The sequence below is a fragment of the Sus scrofa genome, chromosome 11 (genome assembly GCF_000003025.6).
Source record: "Sus scrofa isolate TJ Tabasco breed Duroc chromosome 11, Sscrofa11.1, whole genome shotgun sequence".
NCBI lineage: Eukaryota > Metazoa > Chordata > Mammalia > Artiodactyla > Suidae > Sus > Sus scrofa.
Genome location: NC_010453.5, coordinates 18290891 through 18318536, shown reverse-complemented (window position 1 = coordinate 18318536; position 27646 = coordinate 18290891). Strand labels below are relative to the sequence as shown.

Here is a 27646-nt window from a genome sequence, read left to right as displayed (position 1 = left end):
CTAAGTTCGATAGTTATAATTCCACTGACAGTTGTACTATGAACAATAACTAGGTGAAATACATGCTATGGCATTCCTCCAACTTCCCTATTTATTTATTTATTTATTTATTGGTCTTTTTTTTTTTAGGGCCGCACCCAAAGCATATGGAGGTTCCCAGGCTAGGGGTCCAATCAGAGCTGTAGCTGCCGGCCTAGCCACAGCTCACGGCAACGCCAGATCCTTAACCCACTGAGCGAGGCCAGGGATCGAACATGAGTCCTCATGGACACTAGTCGGGTTTGTTAACCACCGAGCCACAACAGGAACTCCCAACTTTCCAATTTAAAGAATAACAAAGAATGAAGTAAGAATGAAATCATGGAATCCTGAGATACAATATACAATAGCATCATATCAACAAAAACATATGCAACAAAATAGTCAGATGGTTATGATTCTCGTATTTCCCCGCCCTTCTTTGCTGGATCTACTTTTTGTTTTCTCCGTAGTTGAAAAGTTTCTCCATGTTTATGAAAAATTCTTGCTCATGTCAAGTAAGAACACAACACAGCTTTTAATAAAAGAACAACTCTTATTCTAGTGAGAACTGATGCATGTTCTTTTTTATAAAGTATGTCGTCTTCCAATTTTCCAAGTTTTTACAAATGTTCATTTTGCTACAAATTATTGAAATCAGAGCTATGTGAAAATTTTATGTTGGAAAATCATATTATTTCTGTTATAAATCTTTAAAAGGACAATTTGTAAGCTGGTGCTCTAGAGCCAAGAAGCAAAACAGTATCTAAAAAGAACAAAGAATCAGGCTGAGTAAAAGGACAGAAAACCTTGAGTTATAAATTACTTGGTTTAAAATGTCAAGGGAAACCAGTCTCAAAGTATCCCTTTCTACATTCTGAAGCTTGATAATAATGGAAAGTACTTTAGACAAGATATTTAATTTTCAGATTCAAACAAAGCCACTGACAGCAAACAAACACATGGAATTGATAATAAAACACATTCACTGATTGGAAATATCTCTATAGAATTAGTTCAGTAACTATAGTTGGATTCCATTATCTTTATAAATAAATACATTCTACCTTAAAACTCTAAAGACTTACAAAACATGATCTAGAGTGGGAGAAATGATTACAAATCCATTAATGGCTATTAACCAATGACTCTTAACCACAGAAAAATATTTTAGGTAAATGGAAACACAAAAGAGTGTCATTTTAGGAGCTCCTGCTCTGGGGCAATGGGATCCGTGGCGTCTGCAGCACCAGGACACAAGTTTGATCCCTGGCCTGGCACAGTGTGTTAAAGGACCCAGCCTTGCCACAGCAGCAGCATAGGTTGCAACAGTGGCTAGGATCTGATCCCTGGCCTGGGAACTCCATATGCCACAAGGTAGCCAAAAAAGAAAAAAGGCGAGGGGGTATCATTTAATAAATAAAACAAATTGTGTGTTTTCTTGCTATATCTCTTGAGGGTTCCTGTTCCCCTCATGCCAGACTTTCCCCATTTCTTTCACCACCCCCCCATTATTTCTGTCCCAGCTTCTAGTCCCAAGTCTGTATATGTACTTCATCTTTTTTTTTTTTTTTTTTTTTTTGTCTTTTTGCCTTCTCTAGGGCCGCTCCCATGGCATACGGGGGTTCCCAGGCTAGGGGTCGAATCGGAGCTGTAGCCACTGGCCTACACAGGAGCCACAGCAAAGTGGGATCCTTAACCCACTGAGCAAGGGCAGGGATTGAACCCGCAACCTCATCGTTCCTAGTTGGATTTGTTAACCACTGCGCCACGACGGGAACTCCTGTACTTCATGTTAAATCTTAGCAAAAGAGACCCTTCCAATGGAGATGACACCTTTTTAAAAAGGTAACTTAACATAACAATCATCTTCTGATACTTGAACTCCGTCCACCTTGTGGATTCAAATTCATCACAAATGAATTATCAAGGCATTTCTTCCAAACAAATTGAACATTTTCTACAAAAACAAAAATTCTTGTGCCAACTACCAAAAGGCTGACAATTTCTCCATTTCAATACAGTATCAAAAATGTAGATGAGGTGTTCCCGTCATGGCTCAGCAGTTATCGAACCCGACTAGCATCCACGAGGACATGGGTTCGACATCTGGCCTCGCTCAGTGGGTTGGAGATCTCGAGTTGCCGTGAGCTGTGGTGCAGGTCACAGACCTGATTCGGATGCTGCGTTGCTGTGGTTGTGGTGTTGGCTGCCAGCTACAGTCTGATTCAACCCTTAGCCTGGGAACCTCCATGTGCGGGCGGGTGTGGCCCTAAAAAGACAGAAAGACAAAAAAAAAAAAAAAAAGTAGATGAAAGTTTTTACCTTAGTAAAAGAAGCATAACTATTGTAAGAAACATAAGATTTTTTTTTTCTTTTTTTTTTTTTTTTTTTTTTTTTGCTTTTTAGGGCCACACCTGCAGCATATTCAGGTTCCCAGGCTAGGGGTCTAATTGGAGCTGTTGTTGCTGGCCTACGCCAGAGCCACAGCAACACCAGATCCGTGCCACGTCTGTGACCTACACCACAGCTCATGGCAACACCAGATCCTTAACCCACTGAGCAAGGCCAGGGATGGAACCCGCAACCTCATTGTTCCTAGTCAGATTCATTTCCACTGCGCCACGATGGGAACTCCAGGAAGATTTTTTAAAACATAAACTACCACTGGCAAGAATGTGGTGAGACAAAATTTCATTCACAGCTGTGTAGAATTTAATCACTAAGAATATTTCTAGAAAACAATTTACCAGAATATTCACGCTCTTTAACATACTATTTCTACTAACAGAAAGCTATCCTGAGAAAATACTCAGAGATATGTACAGAGATTTAATGATATTATTTTAATGTTATTTCTATTAGGAAACCTGGAATATTTACAAACAAGAAATGGTTGAATAAATTACGCTATACTACCATCTTAGAATTTAATAGAGGTGTCAAAATAATACATCATATATTCATATAAAAATAATATGCTAAATAAAAATTTTAAAATAGAATATTTATCTGTATTTCAAATTCACTGGCATTGGCTAGATCCTTAACCCACTGAGCGAGGCCAGAGATCAACCCACAACCTCACAGTTCCTAGATGGATTCATTTCCGCTATGCCACGACGGGAGCTTCTTGTTAAATTTTATTTTAGTGTGTTACTGTAGCCTGCAAGTCTGTCACAGGCACTTATAATCTTGATTGAGTTATTGTATTAGCTTACCTTAGATGTTGTGTATCATCTGCAAATTTGCTTCAACTTTCTCAGCCTTCACCAAAGTTGATGATCAACACAGCTTCTGACAAAAAGAAAAGCTTAAAAATTATTTTTAAAAATACTTATAGAAATTTCAATATATTTCCTTATCGTTATCAGGTATATAGAATTATAAATTAAATTTCCATCATAATCATATACAAATAAATCAAATTAAAATAAGAAAATATCCCTACGTCCATGACTTCCAAGTAGTAGACTTTTTAAAAAGTAGTAATGAACCAAATTAAAATATTTCATCATTAGGGGAAACCTGGAGAAATGTGAAGGTTTGGATAAGAGGAACTCTAGCACCACTGAAATTCCTATCAGCTCTCCCCTTCCACAGGAGGAAATATACCTTATCTAAAATGGGAATTTTTTTTTTTTTTTTTTTGCTTTTTAGGGCCACACTTGATGCATATGGAAGTTCTCAGGCTAGGGGTAGAATCAGAGCTACAGCTGCTGGCCTACACCACAGCCACAGAATTGGTGGATCCAAGCCATGTCTGTGACCTACACCACAGCTCACGGCAATGCCAGATCCTTAACCCACTGAACAAGGCCAGGGCCTCGAACCTGCATCCTCATGGATCCTAGTTGGATTCATTTCCGCTGTGCCACAACAGAAACTCCTAAACTAGTGTCTTAAAGGCCTATGTGTACTAACAGTTTGCGCAAAGCTTAGAAGAATTTTGAAGTTTCACAAACAGAAGCTTTAAAAGGTGTTTTGCTCTTTACAGCATCATGAAAACATATGCCTACTAGATTTTTTTTTCTCTGCTTTGCCATACTTTTATTTATTTATTTATGGTATGCAGAAGTTCCCGGGCCAGGGTCAGAACCTAAGCCACAGCAGTGACAATGTTGAATTCTCAACTGATAGGCCACCAGGGAACTCCCATGATTTGCCATAGTTTTAGATCATATATTTCACTAATTTCAGTCATGAATGATAACTTAAAAAAATTTTTTTTTATTTTTTTGCCTTTTTAGGGCTGTACTGTGGCATAAGGCGGTTCCCTGGTTAGGGGTCCAATTGGAGCTACAGCTGCCGGCCTACGCCACAGGATCTAAGCCGTGTCTGTGACCCACACCACAGCTCACGGCAATGCTGGACCTCTAACCCACTGATCGAGGCCAGAGATGGAACCCGCAACCGCATGGTTCCGAGTTGGATTCGTTTCCACTACTCCATGATGGGAAGTCCATGAATGGTAACTTTTATAAAATGTTTTATCTCCAACATCAGTATGAGGGTGTGTATGTGTGCATGTGTGTATGTTTACATTTTCCCAATAGAAATAAGAGAAAACTTACACTTCTCTCCTTTAATACAGTGGTCTTGCATGAAGAATGGATAAACCACTGATTCTGGGTCTGCATCTTTATTTTCTGAGCAGCAACTACTGGTTTAAATAGAACACTTAGCTCTTGATGTTCTTTCTTCTTAATACTTGATGTAGATCCTGCAACAATGTAATAGAAAAAACATAGGCTTTGGAATCACATAGATCTGGGTTTAAATCGCAACGTCTCTGACCCTCTTCGGAAAATAATATCACAAGTCTCAGCTGGGTAGCCGATAAATTATATGGAATATATATAGTGGACTTCCCGTCGTGGCTCAGTGGTTAATGAATCCGACTAGGAACCAGGAGGTTGTGGGTTCAACCCTGGCCTTGCTCAGTGGGTTGAGGATCTAGCGTTGCCATGAGCTGTGGTGTAGGTCACAGACGCAGCTCAGATCCCGTGTTGCTGTGGCTGTGGTGTATGCCAGTGGCTATAGCTCATATTAGACTCCTAGCCTGGGAACCTCCATATGCCATGGGAGTGGCCCTAGAAAAGGCAAAAAGACCAAAAAAAAAAAAAAAAAAAGAATATAAATAGTGCCTAGGACAAAGCCTGCCATGTAACCTGTACTCTATTACATTGTTCTTCTGTGTAATTTGGTACTTCATTTCCACTTTGCTCAATCTCTTAAAAACCTTCTAAATTCTGAGTCATAGGCTAATAAACTACTGTGGCTTTGTTCAACAATTACCGTTTTGAAATACTTATTTTCACCATAGAGCATACTGTATAACTTTGGATTTTGGTGAGAAAGGTTTTAGTATAGTTATAATTTTTAGAATAGGTTTCATTTGTATTTCTCTTTGTACAACTGAAGTTGAACATCTTTTATGTTTTGTCATCTGTACTTTTTTCCATGAAATTTGTTTTTGTATCTGTGGCCTGCTTTTCTACTGGGTTGATGGTAATTTGCCTGATTTTTGAGGGTCATTTTCATTAAGGAGATAAGCTTTTTGCACTATAAGTTCAAATATTTCTTCCCACTTTTGTCATTTGTCATTTGACTTTGCTCATGGCATGTTTCACCATGTAATTTTTTTTTTTTTTGGCCATGCCTATGGCATGCAGAAACTCTTGGGCCAGGGACCGAACCTGCGCTATGGCAGTGACGTCAGATCCTTAACTACTAGGCCACTAGGGAACTCCTACATATTTTTTAATATAGTGGAATTTAACATATTTATTTTCTTCTGAAATTGAGTCATAGTTATAAAATCCTTGGCTTATAATTTGGTCCATGACTATTTTGCTTTGTATGTTGCCATTGAGAAGTTTGTTGCTAACCACTTCTTTCTGCCTGGAGGGCCAGAGGTATTTTTCATTAACTTCAGAGTCCAATAGATTTATTAGGACATAACCTAGCGATGACTGTTTGGAATCAATTTTCCCAGTATGTAACAAGCCTTTCTGATACGTAGATTTAAGTCTTCTCTTACTTTCAGAATGTTTTCATGGATTTCAGTTTAAATATTATCCTTGCTACTATTTCTTTCTTTTTACAAACTCTTATCTTATTTCTTGGTCACACTCATGGCATGTGGAAGTTCCTAGGTCAGGGACTGACTGAACCCAAGCTACAGTAGCAACCTGGGCTACTGCAGTGATGAGACCCAATCCTTAACCCACTGTGCCACAAGGGAACTCCCTAGAAACTCTAATTTTACATATCATCTATATCAATCCTTTCTCTCTTTTTACCTTCCTTCATTTAATTTTCATTCCTTTGGCTGTCTTCATATCTTTCCTCAATGCCCCTCATATCAGTCAAATCTAGTCTCCTTTAGGTAGCCTGGGCTTTAGCTTCATTGTCAAAGGTTACTATTCTTTGTCTTCATTTTGTTTCCTGAGTTCAGTAAATTCACTTTTCATATCTTCTCATTTTTGTTAATTTGTTTTGGGGTTCTGAATTTGAGACTTTATCTCTATAAATGCTCATGTAAGGGTATTTCATTCAGGTAGGAATATTTAATTCAGGTAATTTTAACTGTAGTTGAGTAAGCTTTGGGGGGGCCTTTCATCAGCAGAAATATTTTGACTCTTATTTTATGTTTTCTATTTAGAGTACCTTTATGTGGATGTTGTCTGCCATTTTCTGTTCATTTTGAAGTGTTTTAATTTTCCTAAACCAGTTAACAAGAGTACATAGACAGGATGAGAGATTTGGAAGTAATACTGGATTTTTTTTTTAATTGAATAGCAACTTCTGTTGGTTTAATAAACTACAGACTTTGGAGTTCCCGTCTTGGCTGAGTGGTTAACAAATCCGACTAGGAACCACGAGGTTGCGGGTTTGATCCCTGGCCTCACTCAGTGAGCTTAAGGATCCGGCATTGCCATGAGCTGTGGAGTAGGTCGCAGATGCGGCTCGGATCCCGCATTGCTGTGGCTCTGGTGTAGGCTGGAGGCTACAGCTCCGATTAGACCCCTAGCCTGGGAACCTCCATATGCCGCAGGAGTGGCCCTAGAAAAAGGCAAAAAGACAAAAAAACAAACAAACAAACAAAAAAAAAACCCAGACTTAAAAATCAATGACTCTTTTTTGGGTGAGAAGGGGGTTCATCTCTTCTATTCGGTCTCACCAAAATCCTTAGTTCCTACTACCTCTTCTTTCTCTTCACCACCAAGCCTCCAGGTAAATGGTGACCCTTTCAAGAAGCAGTGCTCTCTGAGACGGCCTCTTTCATCCCACATATTTTCAAGTCCCTTCCTTTATGTCTAAGGAGAATCATCCTTAGTATTTCCCTCCTTATGGCTGAGTTTTCTCTTTTTGGAATTATTTTACCTGCCTTCTACTGACCTCAGGTCCTGCTTCCCTTTCCTTTGCTCTGAAGTCTCAACCTCACCTATCACCTCAGCATGGGATCCAGAGCTGCAACTCAGTGTTTATTTGCCTACATAAACCATAATTTAAAATTATGTCAGTTAGGCAAGGGTTGTTGTAGCTTACTTTGCTCTCCTTATAGATCTGTATGGATTTTTTAAATTTTTTAAAAGAGATTATTATTATTTAACCACTTATTTTTGTTTATTTGTTTTAAATCATAGGACTTAAATTTGTCAGAGGTATTTTCCAATTTTAATTGTAATAGGGTTTTTTGGGCCACACTCATGGCATACAGAAGTTCCAAGGCTAGGGGTTGAATCAGAGCTACAGCTGCCAGCCTACACCACAGCCACAGCAACGACAGATCCAAGCTTCGTCTGCAACCTACACCACAGCTCATAGCAACACCGGATCTTTAACCCACTGAGTGAGGCCAGGGATCGAACCTGCAACCTCATGGTTCCTAGTCAGATTCATTTCCGCTGAGCCACAACGGGAATTCCATGTATAGATTTTTTAAAGGATGTACGGAGAGATTTGGATTTAGACAGTTGTTATCATCCCACAGAAACCTCAAGCCAGTTTTTTTTGTTGTTGTTATTTGTTTTAGTCACACCTGGGCCAGGGAACAAACTGGCACCACAACAGTGAGACAAGCCACAGCAGCAACAATGCTGGATTCTTAACCCTGGATCCTTAACCAGAGAACAATTTTTTAATTTTTTAATTTTTTTCTAGTCTTCTTATTATGTGCAGTCAACATTTTGACTTTTTTTTTTTTTTTTTTTTTTTGGCTGCACCTGTGGCATATGGAAATTCCTGGGCCAAGGATCAAATCTGAGCTGCAGCTGTGACCTATGCCACAAATGAAGCAATGTCAGATCTGTAACACACTGTGTTGGGCCAGGGATTGAACCCATGTCTAATCAGAGACCCGAGCCACACAGATCCTTAACATGCTGTGCCACAGTGGGAACTCCAAAATTTTGACTTTAAAAAAAAAATTTTAATGACTTTTATTTTTTCCATTATGTTCTATCAATCCACAGTGTTTACACTGTTCTGTCCATTTCTACTGTACAGCAAAGTGACCCAGTAACACATATACATTCTTTTTCTCACATTATCCTCCATCATGTTCCAGCATAAGTGACTAGATATATATAGTCCCCTGTTCTATACAGCAGGATCTCATTGCTCACCCACATGCAATAGTTTGCATCTATTAACCCAACTCCCAGTCCATCCCACTCCCTCCCCCGCCCCCTCCCCCTTGGCAACCACAAGTCTGTTCTCCCAGTCCAAGAGTTTCTTTTCTGTGGAAAGGTTCATTTGTGCCATATATTAGATTCCAGATATAAGGGATATCATATGGTATTTGCCTTTCTCTTTCTGCAAAATTTTGACTTATGTTTTGGAACTGAGGTACTCTTTGTGGCCTAATATATAATAGATTTTTATAACTGTCTATGTGCGCTTGGAGAAGATATCTTCTCTATTACTGGATTTCAGACTTTGATACAAATCTATAAAATCTACCTTACTGATTATGTACAATGACTAATTTTTTTGGTCTACTTAACCTGACTTATTTCAAGAGAGGTGTATTAAAGTCCCCCAGAATTATCAGGTTCCTACTCCTTCTATCTCTAGTAGTTTTTACTTTATGAAAGCTCTTGATGTGTCATTTGGTAAATAGATAATTTAAAAAAATTTTCATTGTAAATATAGCTCTTAGCTTTATAAGGGCTATTTTTTTAATATCCTTTATCATAAAGCTTTTTGAACTAAATTATGCCAATTCTGCCCTGTCTGATATCAAGATAATGAATCCTGCTTTTTCAAAAACTTTCATTTATCTGATATGTCTTTGCCCTTCCCTTCATTGTCATTTTAAAATTATTCATTTATTAACTCCTTTTATTATTCATACTTTTTACAGCTGTATCTTTTTTTTTTTTTTTTTTTTTTTTTTACGGCTATGCCCATGTCATGTGGAGGTTCTAGGACCAGGGATTGAACCCCATGGCCACAGCAGCGACCTGAGCCACAGAACCGATGAAGCTGGATCATTAACCCACTAAGCCACAAGTGAACTCCCAGTTGTATCTTTTGTATACAGCAATCATTAAATAAATTAAGCCAATACACATTTATACACGATATATTTGGTGTTGTGATAATGTTTCATGTCCTATTCATTTTGTGTGTGTACACATAAATACATATAGAAAATGTATGCATATCATTATATAGTCTGTTCTCTTTACACTTTTTAGGGTAAATATTTTAGTATTTAGGAAAGCTTTTGTGTATTTTGTTCTTCGGGTTAACTCTATAGTAGTATCTTTGCAAAATACTCTTTGTATTTCTCCCTTCTTTTTAAGATACTGTTAGTTCCCTGCTATTAGCAGTAACAAAATTAGTAACTTCCTATTCCCCTCCACCATCTAATTTTATTTTGTTTGTTTTTTGTTTTTGTTTTGTCTTTTTGCCTTTTCTAGGGCTGCACCCACGGCATATGGAGGTTCCCAGGCTGGGGGTCGAATCGGAGCTGTAGCCACCAGCCTACAGCAGGGACACAGCAATGTGGGATCCGAGCTGCATCTGCGACCTACACCACAGCGCACCGCAACACCGGATCCTTAACCCACTGAGTGAGATCAGGGATCAAACCCACAACCTCATGGTTCCTAGTCAGATTCGTTAACCACTGCACCATGACGGGAACTCCAGTCCATCATCTAGTTTTGATCAGTGGTAATATTTGATTAGTGTTTTATCTTATACATTTAGGCATGTATACTTATTTATAGTATGTTTACGTCCATCTGTCGGCTTCAAGTGCTATCCTTTTCCTTTATAGCTGATTCCTGTGAGGCAAACAGCCACTTACATTCCCTTTTCCCTCCCTTTTTCTGAAGGTAATATTATTTCTACATCATCGAAATAGAATAGTACAGACCATTCTGTCACCATTATTCCCATCTTTCAATCTTAGCACTACATAAGATATTCTCAGTGCTTACCACTTGACTGTATGTTAAAGATTCTCCAATCATTTCTTGGTTGTCTCAAATTTGTTCCCTAGAATATTTTTCATGAAGGATTCATAGGAACAATATTCCTTGAGTTGTTTCATGTTTATAAATACCTGTTGATGTCCTGAATTCTTGAAGTATAGTTTGGTGAGGTATGGATTATTTCCTTGAATATTTTAAAAATGTTGCTTCGTTATTATCTGGCATAAAATGCTGCTGCTAAAAATAATAATAATAAAAAAAACTGACCTAATTTTTTTTCTTTCTAAGTAGATGGTTTTTTTCCCCATAGGTGCAGAAAGGAATTGTTTTCTTTATTTTTAAAATCCAACAATTCCCCAATTTATTTTTAGGGCCACAGTCATGGTATAGTGAAGGACCCAGGCTAGGGGTTGAATTGGAGCTATAGCTACCAGCCTACACCACAGCCACAGCAATGCATGATCCAAGCCACGTCTGTGACCTACACCACAGCTCACAGCTATGCTGGATCCTTAACCCACTGAGCAAGGCCAGGGATCGAACCTGCATCCTGATGGACACTAGTCATTCATTGGTAATGAGCCACATGGGAATTCCAAATTTAAACTGGAGTTTGTTAATCTATTACATCGACATAGGTTGAAGTGTGCCTTGCAACCTATATAGATTTAACTTTCTTTAAAGTTAAGTGTTCCTGAATTATACTTCTAATACTTTTTCTGTCCATTGTGATGGTTACATTTTTTTTATCGTGGTAAAATAAACATAATATGTACCATATTAACCATTTTTAAGGATGCAGCCAGTGGTATTAAGTATATTTACAATGTTACACAACCATCACCTCTATGCTTTGGTTTAACATTTAGGGAACTCCTAATACACATATTTTGGTTCTATTTGTCTGTCTTGTTACTTTCTCTTGACCCCTTTTTGAAAAATCTTTGTTTGATTTTCTTCAGTTTTCTCCTATCTATCATTTATTTCTCTTATTGTGCTGTATATGGGGTATATTCACTCTTATTTTCTAATTTAATCTTCATTAAAAATTATTCTGGAGTTCCCTCTGACAAAGGAGGCAAGAATATAAAATCGGAAAAAAAGTTTCTCCAGCAAGTGGTGCTAGGAAAACTGGACAGCTGCATGTAAATCAAGGAAACTAGAACACACCCTCACACCATGCACAAAAATAAACTCAAAATGGCTTAGAGACTTAAATGTAAGACAAGATACCATCAAACTCCTAGAAAAGAACATATGCAAAACCTTCTCTGACATAAACCATACAAATGTTTTCTTAGGTCAGTCTCCCAAGACAATAGAAATAAAAACAAAAATAAATCAAACTTATAAGCTTTTGCACAGCAAAGGAAACCATTAAAAAAAAAAATGAAAAGACACCCTATGGAATGGGAGAAAATAGTTGCAAATGATGCAACTGACAAGGGATTAATCTCTAACTATATAAACAACTCATACAACAAAAAAGCAAATAACCCAATCAAAAGATGGGTGGAATACCTAAATAGATATTTCACCAAAGAAGACATAGGGATGGCCAAGAGGCACATGAAAAGATGCTCAACATCACTCAGTAGAGAAATGCAAATCAAAACTACCATGAGGTACCACCACCTCACACTGGTCAGAATGGCCATCATTAATAAGTTTATAAATAACAAACGCTGTAAAGGGTGTGGAAAAAAATGGAATCTTCCTACATTGTTAGTGGGAATGTAAATTGGTACAGCCACTATGAAGAACAGTATGGAGGTTCCTCAGAAAACTAAATATAGGATGACCATATGATCCAGAAATCCCACTCCAGGGCATATATCCAAACAAAACTATAATTCAAAAAAATACATGCACCCCTATATTCACTGCAGTACTATTCACAATAGCCAAGACATGGAAGCAAACTAAATGTCCAAAGACAGATGAATGGGTTAAGAAGATGTGGTACATTTTATATATATATATATATATATGAATGGAATACTATTCAGCCATAAAAAGAATGAGATAATGCCATTTGCAGCAATATGGATGCAACTAGAGATTCTCATACTAAGTGAAGTAAGTCAGAAAGACAAATACTATATCACTTATATGTGGAATCTAAAATAAAGCATAAATGAACCTATCTACAAAACAGAAGTAGACTCACAGACATAGGGAACAGACCTGTGGTTGCCAAGGCGAAGGGCAGAGGGAGTCGGGTGGACTGGGAGTTTGGGGTTATTAAATGAAAACTATTGCATTTAGAACGGATGGGTAATGAGATCGTACTGTATTGCGCAGGGAACTGTGTCCAGTCTCTTGAGATAGACCATGATGAAAGATAATATAAAAAAAGGAATACATACATGTAAACCAAGATAGGCTTATCTCACCTTCCCACTCAATTGTTTTTGTTTTTGTTTTTTGTTTTTTTTGTCTTTTGTCTTTTTAGAGCCACACTGGCAGCATATGGAGGTTCCCAGGCTAGGGGTCTAATTGGAGCTGTAGCTACCCGGCCTACACCACAGCCACAGCAATGCGGATCCTTAACCCACTAAGCAAGGCCAAGGATCGAACCCACTACTTTGTGGTTCCTAGTAGGATTCGTTTCTGCTGCACCATGACGGGAACTCCCCTACTCAATTCTTTATTCTATTTGAAATACAAAATATACTTCAAATGAACATTTATCCAATATCAAGTACATACAAACATGTGCTCACCAGACTCAGAAAGGAGTCTTGCCTTTGAGGGAGTTATTTCATTTCTCACAAGTTTCTAAGAAATGAAGTCATATAAAATATGCATAAATGAAGAATTCGAGTATAGGATGGTTAGAAGAAATTGTGTTTAAGTATTTAGTAAACAGAATGAAAACTGTTTATACTTCAAGAGGGAGGAAGCTGAGATAGGCATTGATTACTTTCAAAAGAAAGTAACTTTGAACAGTGGAAATCATTTTTACACAAAGAAAAGGACAGTAGAAAGCAGTTCCTCAGACTAAACCACAAGCATAGCATTAGAGGGACATAAGTCACCCACCTTACTCCTCTCAAATATAACTATAGGAATTAAGAGAATCATCAAAAGTTCATCAAATCATAACAGAAATAACGAAACTGAGACTTTAAAGCCTTTTGTGAGAATATAAAAATAACTTTTTAAAACCTAAGGTTGAGAATGAAATCCTACTCCCACTACCACTTGCAAACATTCTGCCTCCTTCCCCTCCCCCCTTACATTTTAACCTTTACGTTAAACCTGTGGTTACAAGGGCCAGATACAAAGCGGCCTTCTTAGCCCACAAGGTGGAGCTGCATGAAGACGGCAGAGCAACAACTTAGAAAGAGCTTGGGCCTCTGACAACTTTTTCTAGCACAACTACCTGATCAACTCATACTCACACAGGGAAGAAATAAACTTTTCATTTTATTAAAAAAAATTTTTTTTAGGCCATAATTATTTTTCCGTTTCTGTCACAGAAGCCAAATCTATATCTTAACTAATACAAATTTCAAGTTAAGGAGTATAGGCTCCGTCAGTAACACAATGACAGAGTCCTGTGGTGGCTCAGTGGTAACGAAGCTCACTAGAATCCATGAGGATGCAGGTTCCATCCCTGGCCCCACTCAGTGGGTTAAGGATCCAGCGTTGCCATGAGCTGTGGTGTAGGTTGCAGACATGGCCCGGATCTGGCATTGCTGTGGCTGTGGTGCAGCTGGCAGCTGTGGCTCCAATTTGACCCCTAGCCTGGGCACTTCCATATGCTGCAGGTGCAGCCCTTAATAATAATACAATGATATATAAAGTGTTAAGAAAAAGAAAAGGAAGGCCTAAAATAGGGCAGTGGCAATAAGAGTAGAAAATGAAGGAGTTTCTTGGTGGTCGAGTGGGTTAAGGGTTGGGTGTTGTCATTGCCCTGGCTTGGGTCACTGCTGTGGCATGGGTTCAATTTCTGGCCCTGGAATGTCTGCATGCTGTGGGCATGCCAAGAAAGAAAGAGAGACAGAGAGAGAGAGAGAGAGAGAGAGAGAGAGAGGGAGGGAGGGAGGAAGGAGGGAAGGAAGGAAGGAAGCAAGCAAGCCATTTGGAGCTTGAAGCTACAGATGTTACAATTGGGCAAAATGGAGAGGTAAGAATTTGTTTTAGGAGTTCCCATCGTGGCTCAGTGCTTAACAAATCCTACTAGGAACTATGAGGTTGCGGGTTTGATCCCTGGCCTTGCTCAGTGGGTTAGGATCCGGCGTTGCTGTGACCTGTGGTATAGATGCAGCTCGGATCTGGCGTCGCTGTGGCTGTGGCATAGGCCAGCGGCTATAGCTCTGATTGGACCCCTAGCCTGGGAACCTCCATATGCCTCAGGGTTGGCCCTAGAAAAGCCAAAAAAAGAAGAATTTGTTTTACATCTGAGCCACTCAAGATGCTTATTCCCATTTAGCAAGATAGGAAACATTAAAGTGGGAGAGTAGTATATAAACTGAGTAGATTTAATTGTCTAAAAGGCTGTGAAAAATGTGTGTTAAGTGCTTAACAGAGCAGAACTTGACTTTAGAGATAGGGCTCATTTGCACAAAAATGATAGTTTAAACAGCAGGAACAAAAGAGATTTCACTGGGAGAAGCCATAGTGAAAGCAAAAATTTACTGCTGCAATTCCCCTCTTAAAAAAAAAAAATATATATATATATATATATAAAATAATTTAAATGTTTCCTCCTTTAAGTGAAATATGAATGTCCCATGTGTTTACCTCACATTTTCAGTAGTTAATGGACATTCTCATGATTCAGACTCCACAAACTGCAGTAGTCGTTTTGATCTTTAGTTTTATTTTTTTTTAATTGAAGTATAACTGATTTAAAATTTGTGTTAACTTCTTCTGTACAGCAAAGTGATTCAGTTATACATATATATATTAATATATATACATATACACACATATTTTAAAATATTCCTTTCCATTATGGTTAATCTCAGGATATTGAATATAATCCCCTGTGCTGCTATACAGTAGGATGATCTTTATATAGTTTTAAAGCATTTAAAAATTTTTTTCGTTTATTTATTTATTTTGTCTTTTCAGGGCCGCACCCGTGGCATATGGAAGTTCCTGGGCCAGGGGTCAAACTGGAGCTGCATCTGGGACCTATACCACAGCCACAAAAACACCAGATCCTTAACCCACTGAACAAGGCCAAGGATCGAACCCACAACCTCATGGTTCCTAGTCTGATTCGTTTCCCCTGCACCATGACAGGTACTCCCATTTTTTAAATTTTAGTCACATCTTTTAACTTAATCTCATAATGGAGCTTACTGGTTGAATACCAGAAAAATAATGGTGAAACACACCAAATTAATGAGGAATACAGAAATACTTCTAAAAATCTCAGAATGTTCCCCTGAAGTGACATTTATATGGACAAAATTATTTACAAAGGCCAGCAAGCTATTTCTGTTGCTTCAAAAGCAAATTTAAGAAAAGGAATAATTATTATATGCAACTTAGTTACTGAGGGGAAGACTTGTCATATTCTAGTTTTTTTAAAAATAAAGAAATGCTTGTATTTTTACTTACATGTGGAATCTAAAAAATAAAACAATTTAACAAATGCAACAAAGCAGCAACAGACTCATAGATACAAACTAGTGGTTATCAGAGGGGAGAGGCATGGGAGAAGGGGCAAAAGAGGTGAAGGGGATTAAGAGGTACAAACTCCTAGGTATAAATAAAAAGTTAAAAGGAGGTAATGCACAGCACAGGCAATATGAAACTGAGTCCCTCTAATTCTGAGTTTCCCTGCTGAGTTTGATTAAGCTCTCTATCCAAAGTTTTATTCCCTTTCTTGTCCCATACCTGTTCCCCTCAAGGCTAAGGAGTATCAAAGAAAAGGGGGTACTGAAAGCAGGACCCTGGGCTCATGAGTAAACAAGTCCCTCTAGGATCCCCATTTCTTTTCCTTTTTTCTTTCTTTCCTTTTTTTCTATCAGTCTTTTTTTTTTTTTTTTTAACCATTTCTCGTTGGTAGAAAAAGGTTTGTCTTCCAGGCTTTCCCTCAATTCCAAAGAGCAGGCACATACAGTTACTAATTAGGGAAGCAGGGAATGCACAAACAAAGGAAAAGCAGTTAAACAAGAAAAGTAATGACAATAATTCAGACATAAAGCAGAGTTCAAGTTCCTTCTCAAGGGATATACATAACAATCTGACAGGTATCTTCATCAGGAACTAAGGCCCCTCCACCCACCCAGGTGGAGGTGGGTGACTACATCCTCAAGCCCTAGACCTCAGATTGGCTGGACCCTGAAGGGTATGGACAGATTCCTGAAGCATCATCCTGTTACCTTACCACCAAACAAAGTCATGAATCCCAGAGCCCTCACCCCAAATGTTGCCTTTAAAACTGATCCCATGAAAACCATCCTGGAGTTCAGGCCTTTTAAGCAAGAGTTGCCCATACTCCTTGCTGGGCCCTGCAATAAATGTACTTTCCTTCACCACAACCAGGTGTCAATAAATTGGCCTTGCTGCATGGGGCGGGGGCGGGGAGCGGGGGGAAGGTGAGCAGACTCAAGTGCGCTTCAATAACAAAAACAGTCAGTATTTTATAACAACTTTACGAGAAGTGTAATTTATAAAAATATTGAATTACTATGGTGTACACTGGAATCTAATATAATATTGCAAGTCAACCATACTTTAATAATAATTTTTAAAAGTGCTTATAATCACTGTAAAGTCTTCACTCATAAAATCATTTAGATTTTTTTAATTACCAAATGCAAGAATTCCAAAAAAGTTCTGAGAGCAGTTTCTATTAATTTTTTAATACTGTATTAGATAAGCAGATTCTAATCTACATTCTGTCACAAAATATATTCTCACTTAAAAGGGGTTATCAGGAGTTCCTGTTGTGGCTCAGTGGTTAATGAATCCAACTAGGAACCATGAGGTTGCGGGTTCGATCCCTGGCCTTGCTCAGTGGGTTGATGATCCGGCGTTGCCGTGAGCTGTGGAGTAGGTTGCAGACGCGGCCTGGATCCTGCGTTGCTGTGGCTCTGGTATAGGCCGGTGGCTACAGCTCCGATTTGACCCCTAGCCTGCAAATCTCTATATGCCGCGGGAGTGGCACTAGAAAAAGGCAAAAAGACAAAAAAAAAAAAAAAAAAAAAAAAAGGTGTTACCAAATTTTTTCTTTTATAATTCAATTGCATCACTTGATAATGGGGAAAAATCTAAATCTGCATATACAAGATGGCAATAAAAACTCTCTAACATATCAATCTAAGTTAAATCACTTTTACTTAAAGTCACTTAACATTGTTCAAGCAAAAGTGCTATTTCACGAAATTTCTATGGGAGGTCTCTTGTTGTGTAGCAGGTTAAGGATCTGGTGTTGTCACTACAGTGGCTTGGTTGTTGCTGTGGCGTGGGTTCAATCCCTGGCCTGAAAATTTCTACATGCCATAGGTGTAGCTAAAAAATAAAAATTTCTATGGATCTTCAGATTATATATTATGAAATCTAGAGAACAGTATTCTTCAAAGAAAAACCTGTAGATACTTAATTTGTTATTTTAAAATGACACATACAGAACATATTTACTGTAGTATTTTTTCCTTTGGCTGTGCTTCAGGCATGCAGAACTTCTCAGGCCAGGGATCAAACTTGTACCACAGCAGTGACTTGAGCCACAAAAGGGACAACACTGGATCCTTAAACACTAGGCCACCAGGGAACTCCAAACTTGCAGTATTTTGACGTTAAGTTGTGTTAAAAAAGAAAACAGAAAAGCAATACATAACATTTCTTCAGCAGAAGAGACTGAAGGCACTAATAAGTTTGGTGTCATTGAGAATGTACACTTTCGGAGTTCCCGTCATAGCTCAGTGGTTAACAATTCCAACTAGGAACCATGAGGTTGCAGGTTCGATCCCTGGCCTTGCTCAGTGGGTCAAGGATCTGGCATTGCCGGGAGCTGTGGGTGTAGGTTGCAGACGTGGCTCAGATCCCACGCTGCTGTGGCTGTGGCATAGGCTGGCGGCTACAGCTCCGATTCCACCCCTAGCCTGGGAATCTCCAAATGCCACAGGAGCAGCCCAAGAACAAAGGCAAAAAGACCAAAAAAAAAAAAAAAAGAAAGAAAGAAAGAATGTACACTTTCAAGAAAAAAAAAAAGGGTTCATTCATTGTCTAAATTTCTCTACAGGAAGATATCATAAGCAGACCTCACAAAAAAGGACTATGAATCTATCCTTACTCATATGTATAAATTAGTAGCAACAAATAAATTTAGTTCAAATTGAAGGCCAAGTTTTCCAAAAAAGATTAAAAAATTATTTTTCAGTTATGCTAAAGAAATGTATATCAGAGTTCCGTTGTGGCTCAGATGAAATACATCCGACTAGCATCCGTGAGGACATAGGTTTGATTCCTGGCCTCACTCAGGGGGTTAAGGATACCGAATTGCCCTGAGCTGTGGTGTAGGTTGCAGACACTGCTCAGATCCTGCATTGCTCTGGCTGTGGTGTAGGCCCGCGGCTACAGGACGATTCAACCCCAGCCTGGGAACCTCCATATGCTTCGGGTGCGGCCATAAAAAAAAAAAAAAAAAAAAAAAAATGTTACCCATACCTCCCAATTACTGTATTTTTAAAATTTATTCATTGAACAATTACACTTTTAGATATATACCAGGCACTATTATAGGTGAAAACTATCCAAAAGTTTTTGCATACATTTATGAGTGGCTACTTTGTTATTGGTGTTTGTTAGCACAAATCTCTTACTCTGATAGCCTATACAATCCTCCCTGGAAATCTGCCCAGGGTTGGTTCCAAAACTTCCCCCAGACACCAAAATCCCACATATACGTAGTACCTCAGCCATCAGCTCAACACTAAATTACTGATACTTACTCTTGTGACTTAAGTTTTTTAAGACTCAAGGATAAAAAGTAACCTTTAAATAGAAAATTAATTTTCAACTATTCAATTATTTTACTGTTTTCTTTGGTATTCCTGCACAAAATACATGGTACTATTGACTTGGTGGATTACTAGTTAGCCTTGGATAAATGAAAACGAAACTCAAGGCAGTATCTTCGCTTTTGTCTCATGAGTGTCAAAACTGCTACAGCTAATCACAAAATATTAGCCTTTTAGCCAGGTTTTGGGAAACAATAAATTTCCCCGTCAAAAAATGACCCTGCGTGCTTTCTACTTCGATTTTTAAAAATAATGAGGAAAAGGGGGTAATTCCTGTCTCCTTCCTGTCGTCCCCAAAGAGTTCAGAAGTTAGGATGTTTCTCTTGCAAAAACCTCTCCCAACCCACGACGAAGCAACCAAGCATGCCAAGGTAAGCCCAGACTGCTAAATCATCAACCAGATTGTAACCAGGAAAACCAAGAATTGACAAAATTCTCCTTCACTTCCACTGTTTCTGCAAAGACTACCACTTTTTAGCTTAAAAAAACCCAAAAACCAAAAAACACAACAACAACAACAACAAAACCACTGCAGGAATGCTGGCTGTACACTAATGAATACAACTGTCCAAATGCAGCACCTGACGCTCACTACAACCGGAAGATGGCCTTAGTCAGAGGTCAGCTGAGTAGAGCAAACACTTTATTAGTCCCTCCTCGAAAACCATAGAAAATGAAGACGTCTCTTTCGAATCTGAGGATAATCGTGGGGCGCCTCCCTCTCTCCCTTTTCATTACCAGCCTTTTTGAATCAGGCAGTCCATCAGTCAACCTTCTCTGTCAGTGAGGGGGTTTTCAAGACAAAGATAATTGGAATAGCTCTCTGGAACCCAAGGGATCATTCTTCAGGCACCAGAATCCCCGTCAAGCCCCCACAATAACATATCAAAGCCTGCGTTCCTCATCACCACCACCATTCGTCGCTCTTCCTAGCCAGGGCTGAGACTCAGACCAGGAAAACCTTTCCCTTGCAGGTAGGTAAGAAGGCACCAGGTCTGTTCCCTCGGGCCCCTCCTCTCCTCCACGGCTCCCTCAGGACACCTCTATATCTTGAACCGCTAAATCGGCTTGCAGCCGCCAAGAAGCCCTGTTCAGCCACACACAAGATGGCAGCCAAAGACCTACCGGAGGAAACAGCAGCGCCACTACTCCAGCGATGCCAGCCTCTGGACCGAGGGTATCCGCATTGGTCCAGCCAGAGAGCGCGAGACAACCCGCGAGCTCTGACAGCCAATCCGGAGGCTGCGCGCTCAAGCGCCGCCGCGGTGCCTACCGTTCACGCGCGGAACCCCTGAGGCGTGGACCCGGTGGGGTGGGCAACCAATGGGCTCCAGGCCAGGAGGTAGGAGCCGTCAGTGTCCGACTCCTCCCATTTAGGTTTGCTTTAGGTAGGCCTGGACGGTGGAAACTGGGCGGTCCTTCCTCCCTGGCTAAGGCGAGGTGGAACTGTGGTTGCTGAGGTGAGGTTAGTCGATGGTGAAGTACTTCCCGGCCAGGGGGCACCCGGCGCCGTGGGGTCTCGGGGGCGTGGAGTGAGAGAGGAGCCCTACCCGCGGGAGAACCCAGCCTCGCCAACCGTGCGGGCGGAGCGCAGTCCTCAGGTCTGGCAGGCGGCGTGGAAAGCGCAATCGAGCCAGTGTAACCCAGGTGAGGCCGTGAGTGGCCCTCCCGACAGCTTCTTTCGGCCCAGCACCCAGGAACGCGGTGGAGCTCTCGGTCGCGTGGATCCCAGCCCTTGCGACCTCCTTTCTCCTTTCACTCACGTGCATTCCCGGGCTGGAGAAGGGACCGAGGGTGCGCGGAGTTCTCAACCCATTTCAGTCTCTTGTCACCCGGTGCACACCTTCATGAGAGGTGATTCCTAAGCAACTGGGAACCCGAGGCTGTAAAAGGGGCTGCGGGAAGGGGATTGGAGTCCAAAATCCAGAAGCCGAACTTGACGGTTTAGCCACTGACCCATTTCACAGGTAAGACTCACAAACCCTCAGGAAGTAAAATCGTTTATTCAAGATCATGGAGTAGAGATCACATCCTAAGAGCTCCTGATTCTCATTAACCACAACCCAATACGTAATCATCCCCATTAGATCATTAAATAAAATATGAAACATGTAATTTTGCTCTTCGTCAGATGGAAACCTTCAGTGAGTTCTGTATGTATTAATGAATGAGGCAGTGGACTGGAATAATCAAAAAACAGGCTCAGAAACCAGGCTGCCTGGTTGTTCAGTTTTTCCCTGCCACTTACGGTGTGACATGCTTTAGCTTCCTCGTGACAGGATTGCTAATTTGTCCCACATGACTGTTAGGCAGAGTGATAAGAACGTGTGAAGTATTTTGAAGCCTGCCTGACACATGGTTTATACTCAATAAATGTTCATTACTATTATCACAATTAAAACACAAGGGGTAGAGAGGAAATAGCCACAGTTTCATAAGAGCCTATTTTTAAAAACGAAAAAGAACCAACCACTTAAACGAAACTGACTATTTTTCCATCAGAGTGAAAAAGTAAGAAGGGGAAAATATGAACGAACTTAAAAATCGTGTTATACTCTAAAATAACACTGGTTGTCTCTGGATGATGAGATTATGGGTGATTTAAGTTTTCTTCTCTGTGCTATATTTTGCAAATTTTCTTCAGCAAGCATGTTTTAATTTTGTAAGTTCCGTTACTTTTAAATTTTCAGAAGTTATGAACAACACTGGCAAGAACTTTCTTTAAAAAGAAGCTATTACTGAGTGTGCTTAATGCTATGCTAAATGTTTTTGCATCCTCCTTTTATGAAATTAGAACCTTACAGATAAAAAGCATAATCCACAATCCCTGAATTCCTTCTCCCCCAAAACTACACTCCAGACTTTGGTGCAGCGTTTTCAATGCTTTTTTACACTTACATAATCTTTATAGGTGTATATATTCATATATGTAATTATTTAAAATGGGAATAGTATCATACTATATAATTTTGTAACTATTCACCTGACTGTTTTTGCAGTGTAAACGTGTTATTACTTCATAGCTCACTACATTATTTACAGCTCCTTTCTTTTACCTGCCGGATAGTGTCCCAGTATATGACTGAATTGTTCTGTTAATGTAAAATATTTATCTTTGTTTCTTTTGTCGGTTTTCATATTAAATTTTATTTTTGCTTGATATGTACTATGTACTATGTTTTATTTGCCATTCTCCTCTTGGTGGACATGAGTTGTTCCTAGTTTTTCACCTTAGAAACAGTGCTTGCAGGCACATCCTTGCCTGTGTTTGTCTTGTGAACATGTGCTGTTACTCGACAGTATATACCTAAAAGTGGAATTGCTTGCTTTTAAATTATGAACATAGTCTTGCCAAATTTGCCTCTAAAGTACTTCTACTAACTTACGTATCCCACAGAGTAGTCTTTGAGAGTTCAGTTTCCCTACAGTCTAGACCAACATGTCTTTGTACTTTTGCCCATCTGATGGATGAAAAGTATATTCATTTAAATTTTTTTCATTCTCTGATTACTAGTTAGGTTGCAGGATCTATTCATAGGTTTATTGACATATATAAAAATTTCTATATATATATATTTTTTGTCTTTTGGGGGCCACACCCAAGGCATATGGAGGTTCCCAGGCTAGGGGTTGAATCAGAGCTGGAGCTGCCGACCTGCGCCACAGCCACAGCAACACTGGATCCTTTAACCCACTGAGCAGGGCCAGGGATCGAACCTGACTTCTCATGGATATTAGTTGGGTTCAGATTTGTTACTGCTGAGCCATGATGGGAACTCCATAATTTACTTTTATTTTTATTTTTTGTCTTTTTGGTTTTTTTAAGAGTGCGCCTGCGGCATATGGAGGGTCCCAGGCTAGGGGTCTAATTGGAGCTGTAGCCACCAGCCTACTCCACAGCCGCAGCAACGCGGGATCCGACCCGCATCTTTGACCTGCACCACAGCTCACGGTGCAACGCTGGATTGTTTACCCACTGAGCAAGGGCAGGGATCGAACCAAAAGCTCTTGGTTCCTGGTCGGATTTGTTTTCGTTGAGCCACGTCAGGAACTCCATAATTTTTTTTTAATTATCCACTTTTCTGGGGGTATCATCTTAATGATTTAAGGATTGTCTATGGCCAAATCCCCTTTTTGTTAACTATTGTTAAAATATGTTATTTCTCCTAACTCTTCGATGAGAAAGCCTTTAGCAGGAGTCTTTATCAGATTAAAGAAGTTCTTTTATTCCTAGTTACAGGAGTCCCTCCTCTTCCCAAGCCTGCCCTCCTCAGAATAGTTGTTGATTTTCATTGGTTTGTTTAGTTTTGTTTTGTCTTTCTGTGTTTTTCCTTCTTTTTTTTTTTTTTTTGTCTTTTATAGGGCTGCACCCATGGCATACAGATGGAGGTTCCCAGGCTAGGGGTCCAATCGGAGCTGTAGCCGCCAGCCTACACCAGAGCCACAGCAAAGCAGGATCCGAGCCGCATCTGCAACCTACACCACAGCTCACGGCAATGCGGGATCCTTAACCCACTGAGCAAGGCCAGGGATCGAACCCGCAACCTCGTGGTTCCTAGTCGGATTTGTTAACCACTGAGCCACGACGGGAACTCCAAACCTGTTTAGTCTTTAGTCAGTAATTTCAATTAGATATTCATAGCAGTTGTTCTGTCAGTGTAAACTATTTCTCATAGTCTCATTTGTTTTCATATTAACTTCTGTTTTGTTTGATATGAATGCATTTAAATTTGCTAATATGTCTTCTTTTCACATTTCACTTCAAATTTTTGATAACCCTTTTGGTGATTTAAGTGGGTCTTGATTTAAAGATATAGCTAGATTTTGCTTGCAATTTAATCTGGAATCCTGTTCTTTCTTTATTTTTTTGGCCATGCCAGTGGCATGTGGAAGTTCCCAGGTCAGGAATTAAACCCACACCACAGCAATGACCTGAACCACTGCAGTGACAGTGCCATATCCTTAGCCCACTGTGCCACAAGGGAACTCCCTGAGAGTAGGTCCTTTAGTAAGACTAACACAGTCACCTTTTTTGTGATTATCAACATAATTGGCCTTTTTCTTCTTATTTACTGTCCTCTTTATATCTTATATTTTTCCACTTCTCTCTCTCTCTCTTTTTTAATTTTATTTATTTATTTTTTGGCCATGATGTGCAGCGGTTTGATGTGGAATCTCAATTCTCAGACCAGGGATTGAACCTGGGCCACAGTGGTGAAAGTGCTGGGTCCTAACCTCTAAACCACCAGGGAGCTCCTGCACTTCTCTTTTTAATTGAGTTTAGCCCCAAGTTTTCTTTGTCCTGTTTTCTTTTTCACAGATTACTTTTACATTTTTAACACAATTCTTAAATTTATGTTTTCTTAAGAAAGTCTTCATTTAGTGCATATTAGTATCCTCCCCATGAGGAACTTAGAACATAGTAGAACTATGCTTCTACTTTACTTTCTTTATTCTTGCAAGAATCCCTTTACATCCTGCCTCCAAAAAATAACATAACTTCCTGTAGTCATGTCTTGTAGCATTTATCATTAAAACCCATTTTTTTTCATTTTTTAAGTTTTATTTAAGTATAGTTGATTTATAATGTGATAATTTCTGCTCTACAGCAAAGTGATTCCAAGTGTTATACAAGTACACACATCCATTCTTTTTCAGATCCTTTTCCCATATAGGTAAATTGAGTTTATTACAGAATAAACCCACTTATCACAGAATATTGGGTAAAGTTCCCTGTGCAATACAGCAGGTCCCCGTTGGCCAGTCATTCTGTGTATATGATTCAGGTGAAACATTTTCACTTTGAATTTTCTTATGAGCACAAGTCATCAATTTGCAACATAAAAATAAAATATCCCCCTACTTAAAGAGAGTAACTCTGAGGTAAATAAATGTATACTGATACAGTATTTGCCAGCTATTTGTCATCATTAAGTATCAATCCTGTCTCAACTTGATGTCTAGACATAGAGAATAGCTCTCGTATAGCTCTCACTGTCAGTATCAACCTTGCCCAATATATGGATCACTGTAGCTGTTAGAACCCATTTTAAATCTACTTATCAGGCATTGATGGGTTTTACTCATTTATTTGCTCACTATTGCTTCTTTTACCTCAGTACTTCTTTCTAGGTCAATTTTCTTTTTTTGCTTTTCTTAGGGCTGCACCTGTGGCATATGCAAGTTCTCAGGCTAGGGGTCAGATCAGAGCTACAGCTGCCGGCCTGTGCCACAGCCACAGCAACACGGGATCCAAGGCATGTCTGCGACCTACACTACAGCTCGTGGCAACTCCAATCCTCAACCATTGAGCAAGGCCAGGGATCGAACCCACATCCTTATGGATACTAGTTGGTTTCATAACCCACTGAGCCACAACGGAAACTCCCCTAAGTTAGTTTTTATTCATAATGTATGTCTTTCAAAGAGTCTCTTAGGGCTCTTTCAGTGTCCGTAAAAGCCCCCACCCTCCTCTAGTGAAAAATAGCATGGCTGAAATAGTATTTAATAATAAGAAATATTAAGTATTTATTAATTATTATTAATAATTTAATAATCTAATAATAGGTTGGATTCAGACTTATTTTGTCTAACATTTTGCATCTGGCATTTTCCTGAGAAGTCTGATTATCAGTCTTATAAATATTCCTTTTATTTTTTAATTAATTAATTTTTTTGCCTGCACCCATGGCATGCAGAAGGTTCCAGGCCAGGGATCAAACCCTCACCACAGCAGTGACAACACTGGATCCATAAACTGCTAAGCCGCAAGGGAACTCCCAACATTCCTTTTAGATAATACACATTTTCTGAAGGTTTCTGAGTCTTTGTTTTTATTCTTGATATTACGAAGTTTATCCGTGGTTTGTCCAGTGCTATGTATTAAGAAGTTTATCTTTCTTGGTGTACAGTGAACCCCTACAGGGCTAATGTGTTTTCCATTTCTGAGAATTTTTTGGTCATTATTGCCTCTTCTTCATTCTAATTATCCCTCCTCTTGTTATTTCTTTGTTCTGTGTTCTGAATGACTTACTCAACTTAGTCTTCCAGCTTACTAACTGGCTCTTCATCTGAGTCTATCTTTTTGAGTTTATTCAACAACTTTTTATATCCAAGATATCCAATTGGTTATTTTTTCAAAATTGTATATTATTTCATGGATGAGGTTTCCTTCTTTAGCTCTTTGATATTAAATACAATAATATTTATTTTAAAATTAATGTCAGGATGCTTTATTAACTCTTCTTGAATATAAGTCCATTAGTTTGGTTGGTTTTATTAAGTCTCTTTCATGGTATGGCTTTCTTCAGATGTTTGATTATTTTCAGTTGTGTACGCATTTCCTCTGAGAGGATTTGTTCTTCCTTCTGCTCTGATGTGTTTGTGGTTGGCATTATCTCTGCAACTTCTTATCTCTTTCCTTTCTCTGGAGAGGTCCCACAGACACAGTCTATAGAGAATTCCTTTTTGTTTTCACCATGAGGTTATATTCTTAATTCTTTTTAAAAGGTTAACATTTCTATAGATTTGTTTTAGCAGTGGGAGTATTTATCATATGTTGACTAACATCTTGAGATTGAAAATTGCTGATCTCTTTTTGACCTTTTAGTCCTACCTCTAGATGTATAGCTTAAGGGTATAATCAGAAATATGCATAAAGTGTGTTCCAGCATTACTAATTATACTGGAAAAATAGAAACAAACTAAATGTCTAATATAGAGGTTTATTAATAGTACTAATTAATACATTAAAATTTAATTATTAAAATTCTTTAGTATTATTTATTTATTTATTTTGCTTTTTAGGGCCACACCCATGGCATATGGAGGTTCCCAGGCTAGAGGTTGAATTGGAGCTGTAGCCGCCAGTCTACGACACAGCAACATTAGATCCGAGCCACATCTATGACCTACACCACAGGTCACAGCAACGCCAGATCCTTAACCCACTGAGTGAGGCCAGGGATCAAACCTGCAACCTCATGATTCCTAGTCAGATTTGTTTCCACTGAGCCATGACGGGAACTCCTAGTATAATTTGATATATGGATCATTCACCAAAGTACCTTATACAGCCACTTAAAGTCATATTATAGGAAAATATTAATGATGGGGGAAAGTGCAGGTCATATTATTAATGAAAGATTTTTTAAAAGTTATATATACACTAAAATTCAAATTTTG

General features: G+C 39.1%; 2 protein-coding genes across 15 annotated transcripts in view; one reads left to right on the top strand and one right to left on the bottom strand.

The window, feature by feature from the left end:
* Nucleotides 1-20868, bottom strand: part of CAB39L (calcium binding protein 39 like) — a 102730-nt gene extending 81862 nt beyond the window's left edge. For 3 of the 10 annotated variants that reach the window (XM_005668407.3, XM_005668409.3, XM_005668412.3), the window contains exons 1-3: nt 20588-20707; nt 4593-4741; nt 3240-3315 (exon numbers count right to left, since the gene is read on the bottom strand). The gene's annotated coding sequence lies outside the window, so the exon portion shown is untranslated. Of the gene's footprint in view, nt 1-3239; nt 3316-4592; nt 4742-10478; nt 10697-18067; nt 18384-20200; nt 20332-20587 lie in introns of those variants that run through there. The other 7 variants (XM_021065317.1, XM_013980514.2, XM_021065320.1 and 4 more) reach the window with 5 other exon arrangements.
* The window catches only part of SETDB2 (SET domain bifurcated 2), a 45710-nt gene continuing 38366 nt past the window's right edge, over nt 20303-27646 (top strand). The window contains exon 1 of one of the 5 annotated variants that reach the window (XM_013980508.2): nt 20303-20436. The gene's annotated coding sequence lies outside the window, so the exon portion shown is untranslated. Of the gene's footprint in view, nt 20437-20709; nt 21430-27646 lie in introns of those variants that run through there. The other 4 variants (XM_013980509.2, XM_003130966.4, XM_021065313.1 and 1 more) reach the window with 4 other exon arrangements.